At 37.6% G+C, this 19,802-nt stretch overlaps 1 protein-coding gene and 1 non-coding gene across 8 annotated transcripts in view; one reads left to right on the top strand and one right to left on the bottom strand.

Annotated features, from left to right (window-relative positions):
• The window catches only part of PCCA (propionyl-CoA carboxylase subunit alpha), a 462,660-nt gene that overhangs the window by 317,007 nt on the left and 125,851 nt on the right, over window positions 1–19,802 (bottom strand). The window lies entirely within an intron of this gene.
• Window positions 13,614–13,718, top strand: LOC140608498 (U6 spliceosomal RNA). Its single transcript, XR_012010520.1, has one exon. It is a non-coding gene; the product is annotated as a U6 spliceosomal RNA (small nuclear RNA).

A 19,802-nucleotide genomic window follows, 5' to 3' on the forward strand; every position in this document is an offset into this window, starting at 1 on the left:
TTCAATAAATATCTAATCAAATACAACAGGCTATTAACCCATGAAACATCCCAACTCTCCCCTCCCCCAACACACCCCACCAACCTTCTAGACAGAAATTCTTCTAAAAGTACATCTCACAGTTCTTGATTTCTCTGCCATTCTCTTGGATCTACCCCCATTCTGTAAGCCAACTCTATCCTTAGGCTAGCTATCCTCACAATCACAATATGGCTGCCAGCAGCACCAAGCCCTCTCATTCACAAAAAGTGTGGGAGGAGAAAGGGGAGAGGAGGAGAAGGCTATTCATGAATAATGAATATATTATTCTGCTATTCAATGCAACTCTCTAAGAATGACAAAGTTTCTCTTCTAGGAATCTCAAAAAATCTTCTCATGTTCCATTGACCCAAACTGACATAGGCCTTCACCAACTCATCCCTAAATCAGTAATCATCAGGAAAGATAAAGTGATCACTGACTGGCTTAAATAAATCACCATCATAGAAACAGTGTTGGACAAGTAAACCATCCACTAAAATGTGTGAGAGTGCATGCTCACCTGCACACCTGACATACACAGCGTTCATTTAAGCATGTCTGTGTAGTATAACCATCACCTGCTAGCCAGACAGAAAGTTAAAGAAGCGTATAAGTAATTAACACTGGTGGAAGATATCAAAGGATACAGAACTTCAAGTGACCACTTTAAACTGGAATACCATATATTCTCCTTGTATCCACATCCATCTACTAACTGTTCTTGGGACTTGAAGGTAAAATGTTCCCATGAGCTGACTTACTAGAGGGTTTTTCAAGATTGAATAATCTGGATTTAGAAAAATAAACCATTGTGGGAAGAGGAATAATTCTTGGTATTAATCTTTCACAGTAAAAATGGTGTTTACTAAAAAGTCTATGATTTGCAAAGTATAAATTAGAAGATAGCTTCATTTCACAGAGCTATGTCCTGCAGGTGGGCAGGAGTGAGACTTTACCTACTTCGAGAGCATTGTTTCTTGTCATATTCAGTGTGGAGTTTCAATTTTTCTACTTATCATAACTGTTTGTATATGTACATGTATTTGTATGTTTATGTGTATTTGTATATGACCAAACTGAACTTAAAAATGATTAACCAGCCAAATCTATCTTGATCTCCATTTCCTAAAAGATCATGAGAGCATGTGGGGCCAAAAAAAGTAAATTATTTGTCCCAATTCAAATATCAGCTATAGGTTTTAGTCTTCTTTTCAGTAAAATACAGATTGAACGGTTTCTCATTCCTTAAAAACACAGCAAGCAGAGAAGGAGGACACGAAAGTCACTGAGCATCTCTAAAAGAATGCACATGAGATACTATTCAACAATAGTTTCTGGTGGGTGCTAGATGGGTGATGGATATTAAGGAGGGTACTTAGTTGTGATGAGCACTGGGTGTGGTATGTACACAATGAATCACTGAACTCTACTCCAGAAACCAATATTGCACTATATGTTAACTAACAAAATTTAAATTAAAATATATATATAACAGCTTTTATCAGCATATAAATTCTACCTTATAAAATCAGTTATTTACAGAAGTAATAATTACTTCAAGCTATAAATATTTAACTTTATGATTATTATGTAAAATACAAGGTAAAAAAAAAGACCATACAGAAAAAAATTTGTTAACAAGTGAAAAAAAAAAGCCTTATGTCTATATCTAAGTAATTTCTTAAAATAAACAGACATTAAAACAAGATTCAAAGAAACAAAAATAATATAGAAAATTTTAATGCTGTACCTGGGAAAATATCTAAAAACATTTGCCTAGGGGTGCCTGGGTGGCTCAGTTGGTTAAGCATCTGTCTTCAGCTCAGGTCTTGATCTCAAGGTCCTGGGATGGAGCCCCACAAGCTTCCTGCTCAGAGGGGAGTCTGCTTATCCTTCCCACTCTACCCCTCCCCCTGCTTGTGCTAGCTTTCTTTCTCACGCAAATAATTAGATTTTTAAAAAGAAAAACATTTGCCAGTAGGTGTTGCCAGAACCTCCCATCATTCTAGATTTGGGAGAGTCTGTACCAGCAACCCAAGCTAGTGCTGTAGAGCAGCTCTAGTAGTCCACTTTAAAAATTCTGAAAAACCCACTTGGGAGTTGTCAGTAGGAGGTAAATTAAAGCCTTATGCATTGAAAAGCAAATAACCTGAAAGATGGAGATGCCTAGGTGGCTCAGCAGTTAAGCAGTTAAGCATCTGCCTTGGGCTTAGGGCATTATCCACACTTGGCTCCCTCTGTGGAGCCTGCTTCTCACTCTGCCTATGTCTCTGCCTCTCTCTGTCTCTCATGAATAAATAAATGCAATCTTTAAAAATAATCATAATAACTTGAAAATGTACAGGGGCAATGAATCCTGAAGTTATCAGACATCAATATGTTTTCTACAGTTAAGCTGGAAAATCTAAATTTTCTGCTTTTCAACTATATTCTAAAAACATGTAAAAACTGCTAAATTTGGCTCCTGGGTTTAAGATGCCACTTATCAACTATAAGGTGAATTTACATAAGCATCTTGTCTACTTTTTAAGTTGAAATAAATCTATACAATATCCAAGTAACTGGGCAGGAAATTTTTATCAAATTAAATAATCCAACATTTTCTGTAGGAAAAATATATTACTACATAGAATATTTATCAGATATTCAGAAGTGAACAACAAAAAAGAAGACCTGAAATCAACTGAAGTCTAGTAATATTAAAGTAATCTAAGATATGTTGCTTCAAGTCCTAACCACTTTTAAAACGGAATTCTACCTCTAAAATACAGATTTATTCAAATAGGAAAAGGGAAATCTCTACTTTTATTTAGTAATTAGCAGGGGGAAAAAATATCCTTCACAGTGAAATTTTTTTTTTTTAAGACTTTATTTATTCATGAGAGACACAGAGAGAGACAGACAGACATAGATAGGCAGGGGGAGAAGCAGACTCCACCCAGGCAGTCTGATGTGGGACTCAATCCCAGGACACCAGGATCACACCCTGAGCCAAAGGCAGTCGCTCAACCACTGAGTCACCCAGGTGCCCCACAGTGAAATTTTTAAAGACACACTTTATATAAAGAGACCACTTAGTACCATGCTCAAGTTTTCAGTAACAAGAAAATAAAAGTGTAATCAGTATGATGGGAATATTTCCTTGGGTCTTTTTTAGCTTTAAGAATGTCTAAAGTCAAAAAAAAAAAAAAAAAAAAAAAAAAAAGAATGTCTAAAGTCGGGCACCCCCGGTGGCGCAGCAGTTTAGTGCCGCCTGCAGCCCGGGGTCTGATCCTGGAGACCCAGGATTGAGTCCCGCGTCAGGCTCCCTGCATGGAGCCCGCTTCCCCCTCTGCCTGTGTCTCTGCCTCTCAGTCTCTCTCTCTCTCTCTCTCTCTCTCTCTCTCTGAATAAATAAATTAAAAAAAGAATGTCTAAAGTCTTGAGCTATTTTTACATGCACTTCTAGAAGGAACAATTTCCTTACATCTTATACGTTAAAATGGTTTGGAAATGGTAAAAACAGAAATGATCAATTTTCTCTTTCAACAGGGGGCCAAGGCAAGGTTTCCTTTGCCAAAATTCAAACAGATACACCCTTCTCAACACATCATGAGTGTGTAGAAAAGAATACTATCTTAAAGCTCACTTTGGGACTTTTTTTTTTTACTACAAAGAATTGAATTAAAGGTGTTTACTAAATAAATAATGGACTTGAGAAACAGAAGAATCCTACATTTCTTTATCTGACCCCAAGTCTACTAACCATGTATCACTAAAACTAAACACACGTTATACAAGAGGCAATTTGCCAGTAATTGAAAAAAGCCTACAAAATTAACAAATGAATGCTATTCTGACACTAGAAAGCTGGCAATGGTTACACAAGCTTTAGCCTTCTAAAACCGTAATCAGAGCTGGGATGATTAATCAACATTTTAACATTTCCCATCTGTACAAACGCTCAAGGTAGTGCTTACCATTGCTTGACAAGTTGCTTAGCATTGCAAAATTTGATCATTCATGTCTTACTGAATTTTTACTGACTTGGAAGAAAATAAAACACCAATTAAAAGCAGATGTCACCTTTAATTCTAACTGGCTGACAAACTTCTAATTTTTTTTTTATCCAAAGCACTTAGAGAACACACATAGATGACAGTTTGGACAGTTAAATATTCAAAGTCACTGATAGCCCCCCACAAATTTGCAAGTGATTTTCCAGAACTTAATCTCATGGGGTTTTATCTGGCAAGCATCCAGAAAGAATAGTTTCAAGTAGTCATCTAGAAGGTAAATTTATTGTTACATTTTTGCAAAGGCCTCAAGTACTGATTGGAACATCACTAAACTAATATTCTCAAAGTCCCATCTTTACTTTCATACATATAAAGAACTCCAAAACTATGTTGCTCCTCTATTAAAACTCTAGCTAAAAAAAAGTAAAGGTTTAATAAACCGTGGCTAATATACCTTCATGGTCAAATGATTCAAAAGCTAAATCATATCTAACCTGAATTTAACATAAAATAATCTGACTTGAGTACTCATGGTTTTTAATGTCTTTTAATACTGCAGTCATAAATTCATTCACTTTTGATTCTAACCATTAATTATGAAAAAACTTATTAAATTCAACATTTTAGAAAGCAGCACAAAAATAAATAAGTAGATAAACACACACAACTTGCAATACCTAGATTTTTACAACTCAAATTTCCATGTATATGAAAGTAAACTCAAAATGTAGAATTAGCAGCACATTTTTAATCTTCTAAAGATAGCTAGGCTAGTATTTCCTCTATGCACAAAGTAACCTGTAATAAAATGCCGAGTTCTAAAAATGCTTCATTTTAATATATCAAATTTTTCTACAAACAGAAAACTTCTGGATCTTTCCCAACACCCCAATTTCAAAGACAACATTAACACAATTCCTGTCGCTATGTCCAGGAACACCGACCACGGCCTCCACAGATTACCCTTTAATGATCTATGCAAGCTTTCAAAAGCCAGAACAAGCTGGTACCAATCAGGCAAAGGGGGAAAAATGAATCCCAGAAGGAATCACCACAGAGACCCCAATCACAATAATGGGGTCCCTAGGAGCCATAAAGCCGATCAAGCCCTTTGCCTCTGTGGATTCATTGCATAACAATCAGACTTCGCTTCATACTTAGAAGGGGTAAAGGAAGCAGATTGATCCTCTATTGTTTACTTCCTAGGTCTATAGAATATTTTCACTTTAACAGAAAGTTGGCCTTGGAAGAAGAATCTGGGGAAAATTAAATGGAAAAGTAGTCACAAAAAGAGTAGGTTTAAGGGGAGAGCCTACCTGGGACTACATTTGTAGGCCTCATCTTTGCATTTTCATCCTGCTTCATGCATTGCTAATCAGAGATCCACTGGAAGCTTCAGAACCAACTGAAAAGCCTGGCAGGGTATTTGGCTTTCAATTCTTCTACTCTGTTTATTCCCAATATATATTCTTCGGGCTTAGAAACAACTCTTGAACAAGGGTAGCCACTCGGCAATGAAATGTAAATTACTGGCATGTGCTGAAACCTGGACTTGCCACCACTAATGAGCACATTAAAGGAAAATGCTCACTAGATGACTGCAGCCCTTTTACTTAACCCTGTGTGCACGGAAAGCCACAATTCAACATCAATTAAAAGAGCTAGCTGCAAAACAGTAACAGAGCAGCCCTGTCACCACTTAAAATACCTCAGAGACAGAAAAGCTAAGACAAACATGAAATTTCTACACTTCCTCAACTAAAAATATTGTGCAAAACATGACTGTCAACATGGTCAGCTTTAGTTAAGATTTGTGTGACCTGTTTCAAAGTTGTCATGACTTCAAACAATTTCCTAAGAGTGAAAATAAGATCTCTAGTTATCTAAAAAGAAAAAAAAAATCAACAACATACTAAATTATTGATTTTTTCATTACTCAGTCAACAAATTCAGACTTAGTTATATAAAGCTCACCTGGAACTCGAAAAGACTGAGAACTTTAGAAGTTTGTTAAGAAAAAAATTATCAGGGATCCCTGGGTGGCTCAGCAGTTTAGGGCCTGCCTTTGGCCTAGGGCATGATCCTGGAGTCCAGGGATTGAGTCCCACATTGGGCTCCCTGCATGGAGCCAGCTTCTCATTCTGCCTAGGTCTCTGCTTCTCTCTCTGCTTCTCTCTCTCTGCCTCTCTCTCTCTCTCTCTCTTTCTCATAAATAAATAAATTTTAAAATCTTTTAAAAAAAGAAAAAGAAAAAATTATCATATAAACTAATGATTTAGATCTCAAAATAAAATATTTGCTTTATATAAGCAGAGCCTCATTTATTGGCGCTAAAAATGTTAGCCTATTCACTATAATATCATCTGCAATTTACAGTAGGAAAACCTAAAATAAAATATGTATAGACATCTAGTATCTGTTATTAACTTTTGAAATAAATTATGATTTTCAGGGGTGCCAGGCCGGCTCAGTTGTAAGAGGATACAGTTTTGTTTTGTTTAAGATTTTAGTTATGTATTTGACAGAGATAGAGCCAGAGAGCACAAGGGAGGGAATGGCAGAGGGAGAGAAGCAGACTTCCTGCTTAGCAGGGAGCCCGATTTGGGGTTCAATCCCAGAACCCCAGGATGAGGGCCTGAACTGAAGGCAGATGCCCCAGAATGGGGCTCTTGATCCTGGGGTCATGAGTTTGAGCTCCATATTAGATGTAGAACTTACTTTTTTTTTTTTTTTTTTTTTTTAAGATTTACTTATTTGAAAGAGAGAGTGAGAGTGAAAAAGAGAAAGCATGAGCAGAGGTAGGGGCAGAGAGAGAAACTGTCTCCTTTCTGAGTGGGGAGCCAGATCATGACCTAAGCCAAAGGCAAGATGTTTAACCAACTGAGTCACTCAGGCACCCCTAGAACTTACTTTAAAAAAATAAATTATGGTTTTCATAAATAGAATATTTTTTTAAGATTTATTTGACAGAGAGAGAGAGAGAGAGAGAGAGAGGACGTGTGTGCACAAGCAGGGGGAGGGGGAGGCGCTGAAGAGAACAGAAGCAGACTCCCTGCTCAATCCCTGAAGCCGGAGATCATGACCTGAGCCGGAGATCATGACCTGAGCAGAAGGCAGACACCCAACAGACTGAGCCACTGAGGGACCTAAATAAAATATTTTTTTTCTTTTTTTAAATTTTTTATTTATTTATGACAGTCACACAGAGAGAGAGAGAGAGAGAGAGAGAGAGAGAGAGAGAGGCAGAGACACAGGCAGAGGGAGAAGCAGGCTCCATGCACGGGGAGCCCGACGTGGGATTCAATCCCGGGTCTCCAGGATCGCGCCCTGGGCCAAAGGCAGGCGCCAAACCGCTGCGCCACCCCGGGATCCCTAAATAAAATATTTTTAATGAAAATTTCAAAATATGGAGCAATGGAATGAAGGTATCATTAATATATTACTTTACTATTTTGAGTTATTCTGTGACATTTGTCTAAAGAATACTATATGTAAGCACCTATAATATTAACATGTTTCAATATATGTGTGTTTTTTTTTTAATTTCATTTATTCTTTTGACAGAGAGAGCAAGAGAGCACAAGCATGGGGAACAGCAGAGGGAGAGGGAGAAGCAGACTCCCCACTGAGCAGGGAGCCCCCTACGGGGCTCAATCCTAAGACCCAAGGATCATCACCTGAGCCAAAGGCAGATAGATGCTCAACTGACTGAGCCACCCAGGTGCTCCTGTTTGAATATAAGTTTATCATTCTCTGATGACCTAAAAAGCATGCTAGCTTCTTAAAGCTCCCCTCAAAATTAATCCAATAAGTATCACAAATAACACATTAAAAATCTATTTTCTCTTTATGGATGCTGAGTAAATCTTAATTTTCCACACAATATATGAAGTTAAACCAGCTTTCTAGAACCCTCCAGGCTTGAAATAATAGACTTCAATCAAAAGAAGTGATCATCTACTATTATGTGTTTAGGAAAATTACTTTCTTTGCTTTTTTCTTTTTTTTTTTTAATTTGAGAGAGAGTGAGAGCATGAGCAGGGAGAGGGGCAGAGGGAGAGGGAGAAGTAGACTCCCTGCTGAGCAGGGAGCCAGACAAAGGGCTCCATCCCCGGACCCTGAGAACATGACCGGAGTCAAAGTCAGATGTTTAACCTTGACTGAGATACCCAGGCACACACATACATCTCATTTTTAAAAGATTTTAATTATTTATTAGAGAGAGACAGAGACAGAGAGGGAAAGAATCTCAAGCAGACTCCCTGCTCAGTGCAGAGCCTGAGGTTGGGCTCAATTTCATGACCCTAACATCACAACCTGAGCTGAAACCAAGAGTCAGACACTTAACTGGCTGATCTACCCAGGAGCCCTAGGAAAATTATTTTATTTGGTTCAATTCCTTCATCTATAAGTTAGAGGTAATGATAACACAAGAGCACATAAAGATTTTTAAAAAGCACATAGGAAATACTTTTCATATTATCAGACAATCCCCCCAAAACAGAATAATTAGTTCACTAAGAACCCAAATCCTCCTCCTCCTCCTCCTATCAGAGTCCCATTTAGCAAGGTCGAGTCTTACTCAGAAGTTTACCTGCCTATGCATCACAAGTCCAGCACTCTTGACATTCTTTTACCTTAATGAAAATGTACACTGATCCAAATAATTTGCTCAGGGGTAAACACATTTGTCCACCTTCTATAGGATACGAATTTCTGCATTACTGGTCACTGTTTTGGCACCTCGGGTAACTGTTTTATCTTCTAGCTCTTCTTATTCCTTATTTCATATCTTTTAATATCCACAGATCATCCACGTTGCTGTTTTTAACCTCTACCAAATTCTGTTAAGGCTATTACAGCCTCTATACCCATTTATTAAAACTACACTGGCCAAGGCATCTAGAAACTGAGTCCTCCACCAAGTGTGTTCTGGACTGTGCTGTAGCTGCCACAGACTGTAACCAGAACTACTACACTAAAGACTCTACTACAGGTACGCCTGGGTGGCTCAGTGATTGGGCATCTGCCTTCGTCTCGGGGCATGATCCTGGATTCCTGGGATCAAGTCCCATATTGGGCTCCCTCATGGAACCTGCTTCTCCCTCTGCCTGTGTCTCTGCCTCACTCTCTCTCTCTCTCATGAATGAATAAAAAAATATTTTTTAAAAATAAATAAAAAATAAAACAAAGGCTCTACTACAAACCACCATTATTGCTTCCACTGTTTTCTAACTTCTTCTTTGTGCTTTTCTTATTTCATCTGCTACTTTTCCCAAATTCTAGCTTTTAGGGAGGAAACCTGAACTTTTACAGACAACTCTTTATATAGTCCCTTTAGGTATCAAAATGTTCAGCCATCTGAAGATACCAAGAGGCTTAACTTGTTATAAAGTTATAACAAATTATAAAATTATGGTCTTACAGGGAAAACATAATCACGGGTGAGGAAAAAAGTTGAAAACAGTTTAAGATTTTGTTTTTTGCTGCAAAAAGTTGTAGAATCTCTTTCAGAGGGCATATAGCCCAGTAACAGTAGAGAGTAACAGAGAGTAGGTAAGCCTCCATTCCAATCTTTTTACCCTGGCACTAACAGCTGTATGACCTTGAGCAACTTGCTTATACTCACCACCTTCCTTCTACCTCTTACACTTATAAAGTGAACACATTACTATCCACCTGCAGAACAGTTACAAAAAGCAAATAGAGGAGCGCCTGGGTGGCTCAGTTGGTTAAGTGTCTGATTCTTGATTTTGGCTCAGATCATGATCTCAGGATTGTAAGATCGAGCCCTGTATCCACCTCCACACTGGGCGTGGAGCCTACTTACATTTCTTTCTCTCCCTCTCCTGCTGCCCCTCCCACCTCTCTCTCTAAAAAATTTAATTAAAAAATAAAAAGGAAATGGAGTTAGTACAAGTACTTAGCATAGCACCTGGCACACAATAAGTACTCAACAATTTAACAATCTACTAAAGGTAGAAATTTCATCCTTTGGAGAAATATCATCCACTTGTATCATGCTCACAATCAATCTTGTTGCCTAAACTCTTTATCTAAATGCCTTATTTCCTTTCATCTTGCTCTACTATTCACTTTTAAAATTGCTTTTGTTTTGGAGAACCTAGGTGGCTCAGTTGTTGAAGTATCCGATTCTTGGTTTCTGCTCAGAGTAATGAAATCAAACCCCACATCAGGTTCCACATTCAGTGGGAAGTCTGCTTGAGTTTCTTTCCTGCTGCTCACATACCTCACTCGCACTTGCACTAGCTCATTCACTCTCTCTAAAAAAAATAAATAAATCTTTTATAAATAAATAAATTACTTTTGCTTTTAAATGGTGTGATAAAGGATAGTAAGAGCAGGAATGATTATAAAAACCACAGTCCTGGACACCTAGGTGGCTCAGCAGTTGGGCAGCTGCTTTCAGCTCAGGTCATGATCCTGGGATCCAGGATTGAGTTCTGCATCAGGCTCCTGCAAAGAGCCTGCTTCTCCCTCTGCCAGTGTCTCTGCCTCTCTCTCTGTCTCTCCCAAATAAATAAAATCTTAAAAAAAAAAAAAAAACAGTCTTTATATACTTCACTAATAAATATGGGCCCAAGTTATAACTCCAAAGCATAAAGATTGCAAAACTAATTCACCATTAACAAATATGAATATTATACTGTCATATATAGACATCCAATGTAAGATTTTTTTCATGTAAAATACATAAGATATATACCCTAACAAATATTTGTTATTTCTAAAAATAAAAATGTATTTCAAATGAGCTTAGAGTGAACAGCAAGGAGATTAAAGCCCCTTTCCAAAGTTTATCTCATATTTGTAAATGTATATAAAAATTCCATTTAAATTGGCAAAGAATTATTTATGACTAGTATGTAAAGAAATAAACAACAGGAATTCGGAGATAAATAAGTAAAGGTCCTTGATTTGACATGTAATTTTTTAAGATTTTATTTATTTATTCATAGAGACAGAGAGAGAGAGGCAGAGACACAGGCAGAGGGAGAAGCAGGCACCATACAGAGAGCCTGACGTGGGACTCGATCCAGTCTCCAGATCACGCCCTGGGCTGCAGGCGGCACTAAACCGCTGCGCCACCGGGGCTGCCCTTGACATGTAATTATAAATAAGGCCAAAAATGATGCCAAAATGAGGAGGGGAAGTGTACTCAAAGAAATCTTGCTCTTTCAAACTAGAAAGCTCTTCTCCCTTGGGATACCTGGGTGGCTCAGCGGTTAAGCATCTGCCTTCAGCCCAGGGCGTGATCCTTGAGTCCTGGGATTGAGTCCCACATCAGGCTCCCTGCATGGAGCCTGCTTCTCCCTCTGCCTGTGTCTCTGCCTCTCTCTTTCTCTCTCTCTCTCTCCCCCTCTCTGTCTCTCATGAATAAATAAATAAAATATTTTTTAAAAAAGAAAGAAAGAAAGCTCTTCTCCCATGACATTTCAGCTTAAGCGTCATCCTCTCAGAGAGGTTTTTTGCTGCCACCTTCTCTAAAGAGGTAACCCAGTTACCTTTTGGCACTGCATTTCTCAAATTTGGGGAGCTCAGATCCAAACAATGAGCATGTGAAGAACTAAATAAAAAGCTAAGAAAATATAAATGGGAGCACATACTCAGAGGTTCAAACAAATATGCCATTAGTATGTTGGGAATTGTGCATACATAAGAATAGAATATTCTTTGCTTAGCAAATTAGCATATCACACACTGTGCTTCAATATGGTGCCTCAGGAACTTTTTAACAATATCTTTAGGGATCCCTGGGTGGCGCAGCGGTTTAGCGCCTGCCTTTGGCCCAGGGCGCGATCCTGGAGACTCGGTATCGAGTCCCACGTCGGGCTCCCGGTGCATGGATCCTGCTTCTCCCTCTGCCTGTGTCTTTGCCTCTCTCTCTCTCTCTGTGTGACTATCATAAATAAATAAAAATTTTTTTAAAAGTATAAAATAAAAGGGAAGATATTAAAAAAAAAAAACAGTATCTTTAGATAAGGTCCAGTCCAAAAACAAAACCCCAGCAATCATCTCGTTATTTCTGCCTCAGTCCATTTTAGAAAACATGCACTTAAAAGCTTAATTTTAGAATGTATTTGAGGCATTAAGCATCATTAACTATATGTAACGGTGATAATGTACTTTATTAAATCTGACAAAATCTTCAATCTATTATGTTCACTAGAACAACAAAAAATCTTTCCTATTGAATTCCAAGTTTAGGGGTTATATACAAATAAATAGTTGAAATTCAACTTTAAGAGATCACTAAGTTAGTGAAAGTTAAAAACAGCATTACAACCTAAAAACACAGAGAAGTTTCTCCAAGTGTCTTTCTCTATTTATTTCTAGAATTCCAAGTTTTAATTCAGCAACTTCTCTCACCTATCAAATAGTTAACAAGCATTTACTGGGCAGCCCAGGTGGCTCAGCAGTTTAGCGCCACCTTCGGCCCAGGGCGTGATCCTGGAGACCCAGGATCGAGTCCCACGTCAGGCTCCCGGACTGGAGCCTGCTTCTCCCTCTGCTTGTGTCTCTGCCTCCCTCTCTGTTTGTCTCTCATGAATAAATAAATAAAATCAAAAAAAAAAAAAAAAAAAAACACTTCCTGAAAGCTTCAGTGATACAAGAGTATTAAAAAGCATGATTTCCAGCCTTTTACTCATGTAAAAGTTGGGACGATCAACAGATGGCAGATGAAAATGTGCTACAGCCATACCATGGATTTTATCAGACTTAGAATGCAATGAAATTGTGACACACGCTACAACAAGGATGAAGCTTAAAGACATTATGCTCAGTCAAATAAGCCAGAAACAAAAGGTAAAATATTCTATGATTCCACTTATAAGAGTCACCTAGAATAGGCAAATTCATAAAGACAGCAAGTAAAACAGACCTTACAAGGGCACCGGTGGGAGTGAGAGGGAGTTATTGTTTAATGGCTGCAAAGTTTCATTTTCGGATGATGAAAACTTTCTAGACATAAATAGTAGTGATAGTTATACACTGTAAATGTACTTAATGCAACTGAATTGTACACTTAAAAATGGTGAAAATGTGGGGCGCCTGGGTTGCTCAATCAGTTGTGCATCCAAATCCTGATTTCAGCTCAGGTCATGACCTCATTTTTTTTTTTAATTTTACTAGAATTTATGGGGAAGAGATAATGGAGTCAAACTGTCACAAAGAAAATCTTCAGATTAAACTCCCGCCAAATAACATTCAAGTTCTTTCAGTCTCCACTGCCTGAGCACTGAAGCAACACCCCTTCTCTCTGCATGCACATGTCAAGCTGCCAGTTATTGTATCCACCTGTTTTCCTGCCACTTGTCTCAGTAATCCCAGACGTAAAAACTTCTTCCATTTCTATGGTTGCCCTCATCCAGCTGAGACTGCTGCTGGCTATCACAAACCTTCACCAACCATATGCTCTGGTCCATACAGCTCAGGGTCCTGGGATCAATCCCCGTGTCAGGCTCCATGCTCAGCAACAGAGAGCCAGCTTGGGATTCTCTCCCCCTCTTCCTCTACCCCTCTCCTTGCTCACGTGCTCACTCATTCTCTCTCAAATTTTTTTTAATAATGATGAAAAGGGGCCCATATATACTAAAATTGGAAGGATAGAGAAGATTATTAGCATGGCCCCCACACAAAGATGACATGCAAATTCATGAAGCATTCCATATTTTTTAAATGGTAAAATAGGTAATTCTATGTTATACATGATATACCACAATTAAATATGTATATAATAAAAGAAATAAAAACAAAACATAATTTCTTCAAGGTACCCTAAAAATAGGCCAAAATGAAAATCACTCTTAATTTCAAGAGACTGACGTTTGGGTCATTAATGAAGGAAATGTCCTAACTCACCTCAAACATATTTAAAGCAAAAGTTATGACATTATCCTATGGAATGTATAATCTATGCAGATGAAATACACATGACAGTGGTATTTCAGAGAATGGTATTTCAGAGAATGCCGATGGAAAGACAGGGGAAGAGGACTATACACATTGTAACATTTCTACATTTCACCTAAAAATGGTAAATGGTATAATATTAATTCTAAATAGACTATAAAGTTAAGGATGTATATTGCAATACTTAGAAAAACCACTAAGAAATAAAAGGTCTGAGGTACCTGGGTGGCTCAGTCAGTTAAGTGCCTGCCTCCTGCTTTGGTCATGATCTGGGGTCCTGGGATCAAGCCTCACAGGTGGTACTCCCCACTCAGCAGGGAGTCTGTTTCTCCCTCTCCCTCTACCCTCCCCCATGCTCATGCTGGCTCTCTCTCTCTCTCTCTCTCTGTTATATAAATTTTTAAAAATCTTTTTTAAAAAATGTAAAAGGTCTTAATAAGTAAATTTAAATGGAATTCCAAAAATTAAGATAATCCAAATAAAATAAGAAAGGAAAACAGAAAGGAAGTAATGACATAACCAGAAAAAGAAAATGGTAGCCATAAACCCAGTCATATAAATGCTAACCTATCTTACTGAAACTGCATATCGGTGAGTGTACACAGATGCATGACAATACTAAAAAAGCACTGAACTACTTATCACAAAAGGGTGAGTAGTAGTACACAGGAATTATACCTCAGTAAAGCCGTTATTAACGAAAATAAGACAAACCAATAAACAGACTAAACACTACAATTAAAGGTGCAGATTATGAGAATGATTTAAAAAATACAACCCATCTACAAGCTGACTGCAAGAGATATGTTTTCAATATAAAGAGTCAGATGGAGAAATGCATACTGTGCATACTGTAAGCATAAGACTCTTGAGAGTCTTGAGAGTTCAACATTAAGCAACTTGTCCAAGATCCTATAGCTACAACATGGCAGAGCAAGAATTTTAACTCTGATTCCAGACTAGCCTAATAAGTGCAAGGGAACAGTAAGGAGCAAGAGAAGGAAAGCTTGAGTAAATTCAAGCTATTTGAACTTTAAGCAAAGTTTAGAAAATCCCAACCTCACTGAATCACTTTTTTTTTTTTTTTCATGAAATCCCAGATTCTTAACCTTCCTACTGAAGTCGCCCCCAACCCAACAATCCTAAACTCCCTAGAAATAAAGGAGGATTTTTCAAGTATCCATGTTGGGAGAGCATTCTACTCAACATCATCTTCAAATTCTTCAATAAATATCTAGAAGTTAACCCTCATCCAACATGCAGGAAATGAAACATGTTCTCAAACATTTCAAAGCACATTCTGTTACAACCATGGTTTTGTGAAGCTACTTGCACTGGTTTTCATCAATTCTGCTGAACATGACATTTAAGAGTCACAATTACAAATATAAAATTGTCAGAAAGAAAGAGTCATTGAACTTTTTCTTCTAAATCCATAGAGACCAGATTAATTCAACATAAGTATATCACAAAGCAGTAAAAAGTATCAATGACTATTCTGTAGCTCTATCAGTTCACTCAAATACTTTACTTACAAAGTCAGCAAATCCAAGTGAAGACACTTTCACTTGTGTCCAAGATCAAAGATCAGAAAAACAACAATAATTGTTTTTAGACCTTAAAAATGGCACACCAATAGGGGGGGCAGTGAGCAAAAAGATAAAAGTCTCCAAGAGCAAAAATAGGAACCATCCAAAGCTATCTTTTAAAAAAATAAAACAGAAAACACTAACAACCTGATCTCATTTCAATTCATCTTTGAAGCAGCTTGGAACATTTACTGGGTATGGAATTTATACTTTTGTTAGAAACTATACTCTCATTTACTAGCTATGTGATACTGGGCAAGGCATTTATTTCTGAGCTTATTCTCTCTTCTTAAAACCAAGGATAAGAATAATACATCACAGACTGTCAGGAAGATAAAATAAGAATGGTACTAGCATATCTGAAGGTTCATATCCTATACCTATTTTTAAGAGCCAGGGGGAAGGCAAGAAACATTCTGTGCCACTTTTTTTCTTATACACAAAAATCCTACTTCGGCAAATAAGAGTACCCTACATAACAAATCTATAGCAAAATTATAACACACACTCCCTCACTCCAAAAGGATATAAATATGGTTGCAGTGGTACAGTGGTAGCCTCCGGGGATTTAAACTGGAAGCTGGGGTCAGAGTTTCACAGATGAAGGAAACCTCTTTCAACATATACATGTGACTTAAATTTAAGATTTTACACTTTCAAAAATTTTTTAATTTTAACATAATAAAATCAAAGACCTGTATCCAAAATGTGAATTCTACTAACACTACAAAAATGTAGCTAAACCTGTATCTATAAAATACACTAGTATTAATAACATTTCTCAACTTTTTTTAAGAGAGAGAGAAAGTGTACAAGGGTGGAAGAGGGGGTGGCAGCAGTAAAGGGGAGGGGTAGAGGGAAGAGACAAAGAGAAAGAGATAGAAACTTAAGCAGGCTCCATGTCCAGCTTGGAGCCAGAGGCAGGGCTCAATCTCCCAACCCTGAGATCATGACCTGAGCTAAAATCAAGAGACAGACACACAACCAACTAAGCCACCCAGGGGCCCCATATTTCTCAACTCTCTTAAGCCATAATACAAATAAATTTCAATAGCCATGGACAAAAAACTTCAGTGAGTTACCTAGATCACAGCCCACATAAATAAAATCAGAGTTATATACAATTCTGGACTTGCAAGGTCCTACTTTAAAAAAAAGAAAAAAAAGCTTTTACAACTACAAGTGAATAGGTATCATATGAATCCCTTTAAATTACTCTATACTATTTTAAGAACAAAAATATTGTTAAATGAAACCATTGGCCAACTTCCTAACTTCAAAATTATTGTATTAGTTACAAAGCACTTCTAACATACTTCCAAACTCTAATAAGACTCTATGGATTACAACCCCATAACTGAAGAAAACCTAGCAACATGCTGTCTTCCAGTTTCTACCTACATAAGTTCTTTTCCTACAATCTACCTGTGCTACCTGTACTACAACAAAGTGAAGGAAAAGGTTTCTATGGGCTTTGCCTAAGTGGGTAACATTATTTTGGTCTTCACTTTTGGCTTCTCTTTAAATGCTCTCTCTTTCCAACTTAGCCAAGTAGGGTACAGTTTTTTGTTTTATTTTTTCAAGTGTTCCCTACCCAAAAATCAGCTAACCTGTGTCAAGTCCTGACTCTGTTACTTACTAGCATAGTGTGACTATTGGGAGGTCACTGCACCTGAGTCACTGTTTTCCTTTTGTTATACAGAGTTCATAATATCCAGCTTCAGTGGTTGCATGAGTGAAAGAAATCATGCGTCAAAATAGTTCATAAACTACAGTATCATGGACATACATATAGCAGTATAATTCTACCAAACTATTAATCTCAACAGGAAAAAAATCTAAATTCACAAAATTCACAAAAGAAACTATCTGATTAATTATGCAAAAGTACTAATTTCAACCATCTCATTGTCCTAAAAACTCTTCAATAGGTCTCTTTCTACTAAAGTAATTATTATGGATGCCTGGGTGGCTCAGCGGTTGGGTTCCGGTCCTGATCCTGGGATCCGGGATCAAGTCCCACATCAGGCTCCCAGCGAAGAGCCTGCTTCTCCCTCTGCCTGTGGCTCTGCCTCTCTGTGTGTGCCTCTCTCATGAATAAATAAATCTAAAATGTAAATACATAATTTTTAATAAATAAATAAATAAATGAAGTAATTATTAACAACTGTAATGCTTAAGATGATTTGCCTAGCAGTGTCAGACTGTGTGGTAAGTTCTCTATGTATGTGATTTCCCATCTTTACAACAACCCTGCAGATAGAGGTCATTCTTTTCACTTTATAGATGAAAAAATGTTAATTTATTTCCAAATTCTGCTATTATAAGCAAACTTACCGTGAACATTTTTTAAAATTTATCTTTGCAGGTGAAGTTCCTAAGACTATACTTGTCAGATCAAAGAGTACATACATTTTAAATTTTGATAGATACTAGCAAATTTCTGGCACCCTCCTCAAACCCTAAAATAATTTACACTCCAAAGAACAAGACAGTTGTCCTGTACACTTGCCTACACTGGATGTTATACCTATTTTTTTCAATTTTTGATTAATACAATGGATAGAAAAATTATACCTAATTACTATTATAATCCTTATCCTGTTAAAAAGTGTCCAATGAAAGAAGATAAAAGAATACAATCATCAAATCTAACCTGCTTGCTGTTCTCTATACTCCCAATGCTGAGCATTGTGGATAGAACTCACCATCTATAAGTGATATATACATGGGCAAGGCCCAAATGTGAAACAGAAGTTATTTAATATAACAAATTTCCCATAAAGCTAATTACCATAACTTATAATGCTATGTAACACTAAAACATGAAATATTATGAAAATATGTGTGTATAGATAAGCTCAAAAAGTAACTTGGAACGCTATGAAATCTTTTTTTATAAGTATTTATTTATTTTTTAAAGATTTTATTTTTGGGGCGGCCCGGGTGGCTCAGCGGTTTAGCGCCACCTTCAGCCCAGGGTGTGATTCTGGAGACCAGGGATCCAGTCCCATGTCAGGTTCCCTGTATGGAGCCTGCTTCTCCTTCTGCCTGTGTCTCTGCCTCTCTCCTTCTGTGTCTCTCATGAACAAATTTATTTTTTTTTCCTTTTTTTTTTTTTAATTTTTATTTATTTATGATAGTCACAGAGAGAGAGAGAGGCAGAGACACAGACAGAGGGAGAAGCAGGCCCCATGCACCGGGAGCCCGATGTGGGATTCGATCCCGGGTCTCCAGGATCGCGCCCTGGGCCAAAGGCAGGCGCTAAACCGCTGCGCCACCCAGGGATCCCTCTCATGAACAAATTTAAAAAATATTTTTAAAAAATTTTTAAAGATTTTTATCTATTTATTTGAGAGTGTATGCACATAAGCAGGGTGAGAGGCAGAGGGAGAGGGAGTAGCAGACTCTCTACTGAGCAGGGCTTGATCCCAGGAACCTGAGATCATGACTTTAGCCAAAGGCAGGCGCTTAACTGACTGAGCCACCCAGGCGCCCCTATGAAATCTCTTTAAACCAATACTTCCTCTTTCCAGGAACAGGTAGTTGTCCTTCCCAAAGCTCATTCCTAAACTAAAAATATTTCTTAATTCTAACAGTCCTCATAGCCTCCTATCACTCTGCTTTTACTGCTCAGAATATGAGGAGCCCAGAGGATAAATACATAATGAAAAACAGTCTAGAAATAAAATCTGTTGGCTCAGCACATTAAAATTACTGAAATTTCTTCACAAGTGTTATTTGTAGCTTTGTTATTTTTCTATGACTTAAGCAAAAACAAAGTATGATGTTTATTTTTTTTAAGTATGATGTTTAAATCAAGTACAGTACAGATTGTATAATCTGATCCCATTGCATGTAAATTAAGTATAAAGAATAGTCGTCACCAGCACCCACAAATAACCCCACACAAAGCCCCAAGTGAAGGCTGTTATTTTTTTTTTAAGTTTATTGTATACTTTCTAATGCAAATATATAGCATAAATGCAGGGGTGAAAAATCAAGAAATTATTCATGGTTGTTAACTAAAAATAACAATGTATCAATAAAGCACAATTAGTTTTTCTAGAAATATGCATGATTTTGAATAGCAATTTAAAAACCACAGAACCAGGAGTACCTGGGTCAGTTAGTTAAGCATCTGCCTTTGGCTCGGGTCATGATCTCAGGGTCCTGAGATCCAGCCCCAGATGGGGGAGGGCGGGGCAGGTGGAGGGAGTGTCCTTGCTCAGCAAGGAGTCTACTTCTCCCTGCCCCC

This window comes from Canis lupus, chromosome 17 (genome assembly GCF_048164855.1).
Source record: "Canis lupus baileyi chromosome 17, mCanLup2.hap1, whole genome shotgun sequence".
In the NCBI taxonomy this organism is placed as follows: domain Eukaryota; kingdom Metazoa; phylum Chordata; class Mammalia; order Carnivora; family Canidae; genus Canis; species Canis lupus.